Below are 12,348 nucleotides of genomic sequence, written 5' to 3' on the forward strand. Positions count from 1 at the left end.
AACGACATTAACCAAAACACAACGACATTAACAAAAACACAACATTAACGAAAACACAACGACATTAACAAAAACACAACGACATTAAGAAAACGGAAAAGGTAGGTCCCAGTGGAGACCTAAGGAATCGCTGATTGGACTACAGCTCGTTAGAAAACGGAAAAGGTAGGTCCCAGCGGAGACGTAAGAAATCGCTGATTGGACTACAGCTCGTTTTATTTCTGAACCGGAAGTTTTTCTGGAGACCCTTTTCACAATGATGTCAGACAATGGGCGCCGTAACTCGAAGAGATGTATCTTTACTTCTGGTGTGATTTTGCCTCGGGAAACCTGACTGAAAAATTCACGGATACTCATTAGCTTAAAGATATACTAAAAGGTAAGGTTAATTACAACAGCATTTACGTGTTAGCCGTTATTACTCATTGTCAATCCACCATTCTCTAACTGTATATATAATAAACAGCCTCCGATCGGAGAATAAACCAGCTAGCAGCTGCTTTAGCCACAGTTAGGAAACATATACACGCCTGCCTGTCAGTGCTGTGTTGTTAAGTTTCACTAAAATCACTGACATCTTCCAACAGTTGTTTAGAAAAGCATTTTAAATATTGACTTACTGGGAATTACTTAGCAATAGTAATTTGTTAGCTGGCTAACATTACGTAGCCTTTCTGTTTTGGAAATAGAACGTATTTAGGCTCTAATCTTAATCAGATTTTTATAGTATAGACTGGGGTTGCCGCCTGTCACGTAAAATGCATGATCGTCACCCTCCTCATGTCATACGCTAGTTTCACCACCCTCTCAGTAGCGACATTACCTGTAGTCTCAAGTCCAAAACCTGACAGTTATGCTAAACTGAGAAGTCAAACTCTTGCTAAGATAGAGACACGAGTAGGAAGATAGATAGATATTAAAGTTTCATTGGAGGAATGTGATGAGCTCTACTCGCATATGTTGGAGCCTATTAACCATTAGATTAATTTATTTTTTGCGAAATTAATTTTCGCAGATCTAGGTTATGTGAATGATAGATCTATTGTATATTTATTTATGTATTTATTTTTGCTTAGACCCTCCTCCTTGTCAGTCAGCCTCCTGCAGTGATTAACAGGCAGAAGCAGCTGCTGGGGTTGATCTGATTGTTTGGTGGAGGAGTGAGGAGTGAAAAGGTTTTTGTACCACAAATTAACGTTTATATTTGAAGTCAACTCAGACATTATTTTTTGTTACTTTTATAAGTAAAAGAAACCCCTTTCAAACAGGAGAAGTCTCTGCAAGTGCTTTTCATTTTTTCTTTGAGTGAGTTGAAAACCTCCTAAAAGACTACTCTTGCATTTTTTTTGGACTTTATTATGATGCAAGAGTGGCCATAACAATATATATTAGCTCATTAACTTCACATTTCTCCAATGAATATTTATCAAAGGTTATGATTAGAAGGATACATTTCTTTTACTTTGTTTTCCTGCGGTTGTAGACTTGGCAGTAGAAAATTGATAATATAGGAATAACACCTTTATATCCCTTTTAACAGGTTACACTTGATTCTGCTGTGGTGCCTGTGGAAACGAAGTGCATGAAGTTTGTGCTCAGCTAGGAAAACCCTGTGGATCACATGGTGGGACTTCTGCTTCAAACTGCTCACTACAGTTTACCATTGGCTCTGTCACCCACCAGTTCACTGCAGACTGGCACCAGTTCACTGCAGACTGGCACCAGTTCACTGCAGACTGGCACCCGCCAAGGATCCTACATGGATGTCTTCTTAAGTTGTAAACCCTGAGTACATACTGTTAAAATAAAAATATACCGTTTGTAAATAAATTTTCTCTATCAATGACTTAAATTGTTAACTGTGATAATTATGTTTGTGTAATGTTATATATATATATATATATATATATATATATATATATATATATATATATATATATATATATATATAAAATTCCCTTCTCACCCTCCGCAGGTGGTCTCTTTCATCCTCTGAGCCCTGGGAGCTTGAGGGTTCTGCTGCAGTATGTATATATATATATGAATCCATGTACAGTGTTTAATGTTTGCAAGAAACGGTCACAAACCTTATGTCTTTGTTCCACAATGGCAGCTTTAATAAGCTCCTCTCCTTTCTCATTTCCTCTCCTCCACATACTTCGTTGCCAGATGTGTAAGATTTACAAAAAAAGCAATTTAAATGTAAAAGTTGCACATATGTAGATTACTCAAGAGAAGCTATTTACAATAGTTTTTACAGAACTCTACACAACATCAATTTATTAATAGATACATATTGATATTAATTAAAGGATAGATACACAAAGATTTCATTTCTAACAGCTGCTTGCAGTATTGAGTGTTCATCCAAGAAGTGTGACTTGAAGGAGCAGGGAGGCTCTGTACTGGTTTCTCCTTTTAAATCAAGAGGCTCATGATAGTTTGACTAGGCAGCAGATGTCCCACAGCTGATTGACTGAACCTGCCATGGACAGAGGAACAAGACCATCCCAGATATGGTAGGCTAGGTAGGCTACTGTTGAGAAAGATGAACAAAACAATATGAGAAATTATGAATCACATCAGAATATGTAAATTATTTGGCAGATAGCGCTTAAGTCAATATTTAAAATGCTTTTCTAAACAACTGTTGGAAGATGTCAGTGATTTTAGTGAAACTTAACAACACAGCACTGACAGGCAGGCGTGTATATGTTTCCTAACTGTGGCTAAAGCAGCTGCTAGCTGGTTTATTCTCCGATCGGAGGCTGTTTATTATATATACAGTTAGAGAATGGTGGATTGACAATGAGTAATAACGGCTAACACGTAAATGCTGTTGTAATTAACCTTACCTTTTAGTATATCTTTAAGCTAATGAGTATCCGTGAATTTTTCAGTCAGGTTTCCCGAGGCAAAATCACACCAGAAGTAAAGATACACCTCTTCGAGTTACGGCGCCCATTGTCTGACATCATTGTGAAAAGGGTCTCCAGAAAAACTTCCGGTTCAGAAATAAAACGAGCTGTAGTCCAATCAGCGATTTCTTACGTCTCCGCTGGGACCTACCTTTTCCGTTTTTGTTAATGTCGTTGTGTTTTCGTTAATGTCGTTGTGTTTTTGTTAATGTCGTTGTGTTTTTCTTAATGTCGTTGTGTTTTTCTTAATGTCGTTGTGTTTTTGTTAATGTCGTTGTGTTTTCGTTAATGTCGTTGTGTTTTTCTTAATGTCGTTGTGTTTTTGTTAATGTCGTTGTGTTTTTGTTAATGTCGTGTTTTTGTTAATGTCGTTGTGTTTTTCTTAATGTCGTTGTGTTTTTCTTAATGTCGTTGTGTTTTTGTTAATGTCGTTGTGTTTTCGTTAATGTCGTGTTTTCGTTAATGTCGTTGTGTTTTTGTTAATGTCGTTGTGTTTTTGTTAATGTTGTAGTGATTTTGTAATTTGTAATTGTGCTTCGTTAATGTTGTAGTGTTTTGCACCTCAGGGCCACCGTAGGATTCAGTCTCACGTTCCCAATCAAAGTGAATGCTCTATCTGTGTGAGTAGTCGAATAGAAGATATGCAGAAGAATTTAACTTTCTGCTACAGATATTACTTCACAAACTGCTAACACAGACAGTTATGTAAATCCAAAGATCATCAGAAATGTAATATGTTTCAGAAATTCAATTTAAAAAGTGAAGCTTGTTATGTAAGTTCATACAAAGATTATTATACTGTATATTGCAGGGTTCTATTGATATTAATTATGATGATTGTAGCTTGCAGCTAATGAAAATCTTAAATTCACTTTCTCAGAAAGTTGAATAGAGGCTGATGACATTTTTCTAACACAAATGTTGTATTAACCCTTGTGTGTGTGAGGACTGAGGCAAACCTAGAGGACTATGGCAAATGATAAAAGTTTTACGTGTGTGGGGGTCAGTTGGACCCCATTTCTACATACAAGGATTAAGGCCACATTACAGCCTTCACAATCATAGAGGAGGCTGCAGTCTGGCAGTTTGCCAGCAGACAGTCATCGAAGCAAAAGGTCATTTGTAAGGAGCTGGTGTTAAGACTGCTGTACACAAGCTTATTATCAGAGAAGTGAGATGGTAGAAGGTGCTGCACACAGAGGGCTGTGATGGAAAGAGACCGGTGAAACCCACCGCACACAGACAGGACATGGGAAACGACGGCTGCCTTCCCTCTGGAACCAGAGGCAACATCAGACGCCTCTTACCTGGACAACAACTGGCTGGACTCCTGCTCCATGGAGACGCTGACTTCATTTTCCATCAGGACTTGATACCTGATACACTGCTATACAAGTACTGACAGAGTTATTAATACTCCTGGTAGATTGAGTTTTAAAACTGCTTTCATAGTTTCATACTCCTCATTGTCTTAGCCAGTGATAAGATAATTAACAAATATAAAGTTTGACAAATAGATTTGTTTTTCTTTACATATTATTTAAAAATGTCATATTGAAAGTTATCAATATCTGGTTTAAGAACTTAATAAAGACATCAAGCCCTTCTCATGGTTTATGACGGTGACCAGGCCTCTTTACAGTCACCTCAGTCTTTAGCTCCCTCCACAGATTCTCTATCAGATTCATTTAAGGACTCTTCCTGGAGCCTTCCATAATATTCCTGGTATCATTAATTTTAATACTACAGTCAGAAGAAACTTCTTGGTCAAATTTTTGGCTAACCCAAAATTGATAAGCAATTGAATACTTTTAACAACATTGTTGCTTTTATTATATTGTTTGTCATTTCCTATGGCAAACACAGCACTAGGGTAGATTCTTCAGGGTTTGTCATAAGACCTCATGAGATCAGTGCCCTTAAGCTTTTGTTAATTAATGCAGCCTTGGGCTAAAACTCTGGTTGAAGAGTTTGAAATGTAAATGTTTCCCATAACACTGACTTCATCAGAAAAACAACAATTCCCTCTAATAACTGTAGGAAGGGAAGATTCAACCTAAACAATCATCTTTGGATGGTGGACATTTCAGATCTGAATGTGTTGTTGGAACAAAGCTGCAGTCTGAGCCTGACCTGCAGCATTAGCATACCCAGCATCCTAAATCCACTTACTTTTCACCATCAGGTCACTGCTACAATTAAATGGTGTTAAGTTGATGAACTGCTGTTCATTTCAATGAGGTCGAGATTATTTGTGGCTTGTTTCAATACAAATTGCAGAATATTGGAGTTTCTGAATCATTTACCTAACAGTAAATTAGCTCCATGTCGGTTCAGCCGTCTTTCCTCTGATCAACTCGTTTACCTCTTCCTGGAGACTTTAAGCATGCCACGTTGCTTCATGTCACATTATTATGGCTTCTTTTTTATGGATCATACCAGTAGCAGAAGACCTGTTTCCTCAGATTTCACACTTGCTGGTAGTTTTGCAGCTTGACTGATCAAAGAGCTGTTATTCCTGAGAACAGGGAACCTGTTCTAACCATGCGCATTCCTGGAGAAAATAGATGAAGTCCCTGTGGCTTAGTGGATTGCAAGATTTATTTTATGCATGGCTTAATTCTTTAAAGATTTGACACAGTTGGAAAAGTTTAAGAGCGGCTGATTTTCTTTAACTTCTCAATGAGTAGTAATACATATATATATATATATATATATAAGCACATAAAAACCACACATTCAGTTATGTTTTTGTTTTACTATGTCACAATCAACACAATAATAATAAAGTGAAAGTAAAATCATACATGTAAAATCTGAAATTTGGACATTTGTATCCAGCCCTCATAAGTCAGTACTTGATGGAAGCCTGCCCTGAAAGCACAGCTGTTTTGCACCAAAGTGAGATCCAGTTTCTCTTAGCAAAATTGTTCAAGCTCAATCAAACTGCATAAAGAGTGTGTGTGAACATCAGTTTTTTTGTTTTTTAAATTTCCCACTGAATGTAATTAGATTTAGATCTGAACTTTGATTTGACCCTGAAACAGACAAACTGGATTAGATCTGGTTGTATCTGGATCATCCTGCTGGAAGCTGGACCTCCATCATAAAAATCCCAGTAAATCAAGCTGAAGTTGAATGATCAGGTAAGGTAGGACAAACCCTGGTGTTATACAATGTACTATGTGTCGGGTGTGAGAGCAGAGCTTCTAGGCTGTAACACCCTTTAGTACCTGCCTCACAGCATAAATGGCCGGAATCATGACAACATGAAGTGCAGGTTCAAGCTAACACTTGCCTGCCAAACAGTATTAGCACCCTGAGTGAACATGCAGATAGAGAGACACATTAACATGGCTGCTAATCCTCAGACCTTGTTTTGGTGGATAACATGTTTGTGGCTTTTTCCTCTTTCTGGCACGATTTAGCAGCACAAGTCTTCCAAACACACACATCAAGCAGGCTTGTGAGTTCCTCTCTATTTATGTAGAGCTACATGTTCTTGAGCAGGCATTAGCAGATGGCCTGCAAAGACAGACCGACTGGGAGTATGCTTACTTAGAATGGGGGGAACAAAAGCACATATTCACACACAATGCACAGAAACACAAGGTGCAAACTCCCTTGAGTTCAAAATGCATAACCACCCACTCTCTAGAGGCTGCAGTTATATTTACCTCAGGCAGAGTCAAAGCCGAAGAGAAAACTAAGGCAAAGGCGAGGAGGAGCTGGACGAGAAGTTTGTGGCTGCTGAGAGTGAACAGCACAGCGGTGACAGAACCTCCCCAGTGGCCGGACCGGTGTGCTGGAAATGCATCACTGCCTTTCCCTATTACATCCACAATGCTACAGGCAATTTTCTCTGCTCTGTCTGACTCAAAGATCCTCTCCTTTCTGTCATTCTGCTGCCACCCACTATGGACAGATTGCATTAGGATGGCCTTTCAGCCGCCATCTTGAGTGAGTCCATGACTTAAGTAACTTAAGTTTCATCAGGGGGCTGTGTTGGTCCAGAGCTCATTTTAAGGTGATTTTTAAGATTGTGTGCTGTTCACAACACAGCAGGGGCAAGAGATGGTGGAACATAGCTCCATAGGGCCAACTAAACCAATGTGGTCATAACGTCACCATCTCAGGCGTTAAGCACTTTTCCTTTGATGTTGTCTTATAATGTGTTGCAAAGCAAAGGGAAAGAAAAGGTGGGTGAATTCATTTAAGATGGATTCCATAGCTGTAAAGGAAAAGACAGGATAAGGAAAACTAAAGGACAAAGCATTTCCCTCTGAATTAACAAGCTTTTAGGTAAAACAGATGAGAAGATGTCTGTTATCTTACTCACTAATTAAAACAGAGAGGAAATTCTCATCGGGTTTATGGTTTATGTGTTGAATCCCAAATACACTGCAGAAAAACATACTTAGCTGTTCTTTGTCCTTTGATTTTTTTAAACAATGTGAGTAAATATAAACCAATTAATGTCCAATTTTCTTGAAAAATGTCCTTACTTAAAAAGACTATGTCCAAAAGTAAAAACACAGTAAATAGACTGAACTTAAGTGTTCATTTTCATCTTCAATGTTCTTTTAGGGCTGACAAGTTGATCACATCCATACATCACTATGCAGATCTGTAGGCAGCTTGTGGACAGATGCTTTGCTCAAAAAGACATCGATATGGAACCACAGCCGACCCAACAGGACGCTACAGAACCTCATGATCCTTTTCAGATATTCCTGCAGAGAGCAAGCAAGCCGAAAGAAGGAGGTACTGATAAATAAAGCTTATGTTCTTCATATATGTTCTGTTGTTATTACTTCATGGATTTCATTTTGATATAATCAGCACTGAAGTTACAAGGGTTTAAGTAAAAGAAAGCATTGATAAACACCAGATTAGATTTGTTGAGTCATGAAAACATTTTTGATCATGTGGTTTTGTTTTGAATAATATCAAAAATAAAATCTGTACTTTTATCATTTTATTGATGTTAATGAAGATTAAAATCTTATTTTTTGAATAGTTTTAATTTTTGTCAGAAAAATAATAGAACATTCTGTGATCACAGCAGGCCTTTGCAGTGCTTTATACTTATAGTCATGCTTATGATCGTCACAGCAAATGTGGATTTTTTAAAAACACAATTAAAAAGACAAAACAATCTTTTGACATTTAAATAAAAACTGATTTCTAAAAACTAACAATTCACAAATATTTCACATAAAATAAGTGATTGAAGAAAAAATTACCTCCTTTAAATGCCTGATCAATCAGCAGAGGTTCAGCCAATAGCTGCTGGGAGTCTGACAAACAGTGGAGTTTCCATGATCACTATAGTCCTGAGAATCCCCTTTTCAACGTGTTCAGTTAGCACTGGTTCTGTTGGACTTCAACGCAGGATTTGACACTGTCCACCATGACATGCTATTAAAGCACACAGGGATCCGGATGGCACTCTGTTCTTACCTAAAGAACAGAAACTTCTTTGTGTCAAAAGGTAACTGATGATCCACTCAGACTCCATGCAGACAAAGGTGCAGCTGCTCTATACTGACTCAAAGAGGGTGAACAATTTTCCAAATATTAAAGTGAATTTTGTAGAAATCTGTTTTCACTTTGACATTAAATGGTTTTATTGTATTTTTTTGTCAAAGATGCTAAATTTTGATGACTATGAGTGAACTGTACAAGGAATAAGAGGATAAAACACTGAATACTTTATGGAATGTATTTTAGCTGTGGATAAAGGAAAAAAGAGATTTGACAGAAACACAGGCAAGGTAAAAATGTAAAGGAGATATTTGTGGTATATGGAGTCCATGGTGGGTCGGGGTAAATAGGACTTTGACCCTCAAACTTGAATCATGATTTCAACAAATTCCAGGAACTACAACATACTAAACTATGTGGTTCAAAATTTAAACATAACTAATTTTACTCTCATGTTTCTTCCTGACCGGAAAACATGATTTTCTTTAGTGACCTTGCAGAAGTTTGTTGCAAAAGATGAATGGTAAATAAATAAATAAATAAATAATAAGAAGAATGTTTGATTACTATAATGCTAAAAAGGACTTTTCTAGTGGCTATTTAGATAAATATAAGAACATTTCAATGTGTCAGTTTTGTGAAAATGTAAATACAAACAGAGAAATGTTTGTAGGAAACGAGGCCTGCCTCATTCAGAAAATAAATTGTTGGTTGAACAAACATCATCTGCCAGGAATGTTCATGTGTATTGTCTGCCACCATTCATGCTGGAACTGACATTTCTATGTTATACTGTTGGATATATTTAAGATATTATATTAAATACAAAACATAATAATTCTGAAACTGATCATTTGTTCCATGTAAAAAATATGACCTTTCAGTATTTGCTTCTCCTAACCAGCTGTGTGTGAACCAGCCAGCAACATTCTTTTTCCTAACACCCTACACACACCTCCATGTCTCAGAGAGACGCTGCATTCATGACACCTTAGCAGTGGCTCTGGCCTCTTCACACCTGGGCTTTGAAATGAGCTGAGCTGACATGTGACAGCTGCTGCTGCAGAACACACACATTCACACACACTCACTTGATCACACTTTCTGTCATTTTTGCTGATATTATCCTTACTATTTGTTTTAATTTATATTTACACTTAAGAAAAGGAGGCGTGCAACAAATATCTGAGCAGACAATGTTGTTCCTTATTGAGCAGGGAGGCAGAAGCATTCAAGACCAGGCCTTATTACACAGCACATCAGCAGAATGTCTCTCATGGGTCCTTTAAGTGTCTTTAACTTAATTCCAAAATAGCAAGGTCCACTTGGCAGTGATTAGACTCTAATTGTTGTAGTCTGTATATATAGCAGCACAATCTGTCCTACACAGCAGGGTGGAGGAAGGCCTCTGGCAAATATGGTACGACTGCTCCTGCAGGATGTTTTTATTAACATATCCACACACACACACACAAAAACGCACACACATGCAAATGGTGGCAAGCTACTGGAGAGTAGCTACAGCTTTAATTGGTCAGTCTGACAGATGTGAGGGTGTCATGCTCTGGTACCACCGGGCCTCTGACCCCCATCAGCAGGGAAGGCGGGGGAAGTGTCTTGCCCAAGGACACAAAGACTGAGATGGACAGAGTGGGAATCAAACTGGCAACCCGCTGATTACAGGTTAAACTCTTACCACCAACCCATCAACCCACCCACTGTGAAAAAAAGAAAAGAAAAAAAATCCAGGAGAGCACAGCAACACAGTGGTGTCTAGACTGAGTTTAAGAGCTGTAGCAACTTTTTAACATGAATATGTAGAAACTAATGGAGACACTGGCATGATGTCCACATAGGTCAGATAAGGCTGACAGATCGTAGCAAAAGTTTTATAATTGTTTCTAAGAGAGTAGGTGATCTTTTCAAATGGAGAACAGCTTTTCATCTCTGAGAACCATCTGGAAACAGGGAGCTGGGAGTCAGGCTTCCATGCAATGACTTCTGGCATCACATGGAGCCAATTCCAGCAATTTCTGTTGACTTTGTTCTTAATAGTGTACCCATATTTGTAAAGCCTCCTAATAATCAAATATTGGAATCAAATGGAAATGAAAATCTGAGAAGTTTTGATGTAACATCAGAGAAGTCGTGCCAGAATATGTTCACCTTTATGCAATTCCATGAGCTATGCAGAAATGAACCCTCTTCAGTTCCACATTTAAAACATTTGTCAGATAACTGTGGAGTATTTATGTAGTTTTTATGGCAAAATGTAGGTTTGAGGAAATTATGTCAAGTCAACCTGTGTCTACTATTGTTGCATTTATGCATTTTTTGTGGCTCTAGTGGCCTTTATTTGAAAGTAGTTTGACAGGAAACAAGGTAATCAGAGAGGGGAAGACATGCAGCAAATGTTGCCAAGCCAGGAATCGAACCTGCGACCACTGCCACAAGGACTAAGGCCTCGATATGTGGGTTGTGCATTTATGTGCATTTTTGACATAATTCAGATCATCAATTGTAACATATAAGCTGGTCTCCCATCTCTCCCTTGACCTGTGTGACCCTTACAGCAGCACTCATTAAGGCAGAGTCCACCTTTGAAATAAAATGAGGTGAGTTCCCTTCCTGAAGCAGATTCTCCAGGACTGTATAAATTCTCCAGGTAGGGAGAGGGAAGTCTGGGCCTCCCTTCTGAAGCTGCTGCCCCCGTGACCCCGGATGAGTGGAAGAAAATGGATGGATGGATGGATGGATGGATGGATGGATGGATGGATGGATGGATGGATGGATGGATGGATGGATGGATGGATGGATGGATGGATGGATGGATGGATAACAAGATGAACTCCAGCCTGGCCCATCTGAACAGAAGGAGGAGTTGTGAACAATGACATTGATTTTTTGCTCTGTTTCAGAATTGTACTCTGCTGTGGTTGTAGTTTGGCATTAGCAGCAGAGGAAGTCAAGCTATTCAGTCCTTGTCGGCCACGCAGATCATAAACATAAGAGAGGAAGAAGGAAAGATGTTTCAGATTAATCAGCAGCTCTTATGGGATTTATTTGTTTTGTAATATCTGGAATAGAAATTAAACCTGGATTTGTGCAATTTTTTTTTACAGGAGAATCAGTATGTTCGTAAAAATGCACAAAAAGTGCAGCAGCGATGAAAACAACGTGTTGCGTTTTTCATCCAGTTTGTGCCACTTATTGCAGCCTGGCGTTACACTCGCCCATAAACAAAGGCTCCACAGGCAAACTGCTAGAATTTTTTCCTCCAAGCACTTAAAATAAAGTGTAAAATTTATCAGAAAAACAAGACAATTATTGTAATTTTGCTAAGCAAAAAAAAAAAAAAGTGGTCACAATTATTTTGGGTGTACGACACAATCATACAAATTTGTGATAAGTGTTGTTTTCCAAATGACACCAAGCTTTTCTATATAGTACTCTTTCTTGTTTTCACTCCATCCTGTAAAACTTTATTAGAACTTATCAAATAATTTATTCGGCCTTTAAACAATATTAAACACAATGTGAAAAACAGCTCAGACATGGGAAAGAAAAAAATACAAACTGATCTTTTTCTTCCATTTTCTCAATGTGAAAATAAACCTCAAACTTAAAATAAAATCCATTACATCTGATTGTACTTGGATCTATGAGATGAACTGTGAATGAAACATTTTGATGTGCTTGCCTCATCATATGAGTTGACAAAAACACTGCTGTGACCATAAATTAGTGTCTCAGATGTCACTTGGAAGCGACGCAGCTCTCTCTGTGTGATGTATGTGTAAGGACAGCTGAAGCTCCGAATGTTAAGCACTCTGATGCCGATGGTAAGGTGAATCAGTCCAATCTGCTTGAACGTGGGGAAATGCTACAGCCAACACTGCGGCGTTCTCAGTGTGAATGCGAGACAAAGCCAGCTTCCTACTGA

The 12,348-nt window shown here is 38.2% G+C and overlaps 1 long non-coding RNA gene across 2 annotated transcripts; it reads right to left on the reverse strand.

Annotated features, from left to right (window-relative positions):
• Positions 1 to 1,006: 1,006 nt before the first annotated feature.
• LOC148156645 (uncharacterized) lies at positions 1,007 to 2,971 on the reverse strand. 2 transcript variants are annotated; one of them, XR_015764408.1, is made up of 5 exons: positions 2,856 to 2,971; positions 2,088 to 2,536; positions 1,967 to 2,019; positions 1,723 to 1,796; positions 1,007 to 1,565 (listed from the first exon to the last, which is right to left on the reverse strand). It is a non-coding gene; the product is annotated as an uncharacterized LOC148156645 (long non-coding RNA). The 2 variants fall into 2 exon arrangements; XR_015764407.1 differs by having other exon boundaries at positions 2,088 to 2,967.
• Positions 2,972 to 12,348: the final 9,377 nt, after the last annotated feature.

This window comes from Poecilia mexicana, unplaced genomic scaffold (genome assembly GCF_051168715.1).
Source record: "Poecilia mexicana isolate PSO_F unplaced genomic scaffold, ASM5116871v1 scaffold_10, whole genome shotgun sequence".
Classification (NCBI taxonomy): Eukaryota; Metazoa; Chordata; class Actinopteri; order Cyprinodontiformes; family Poeciliidae; genus Poecilia; species Poecilia mexicana.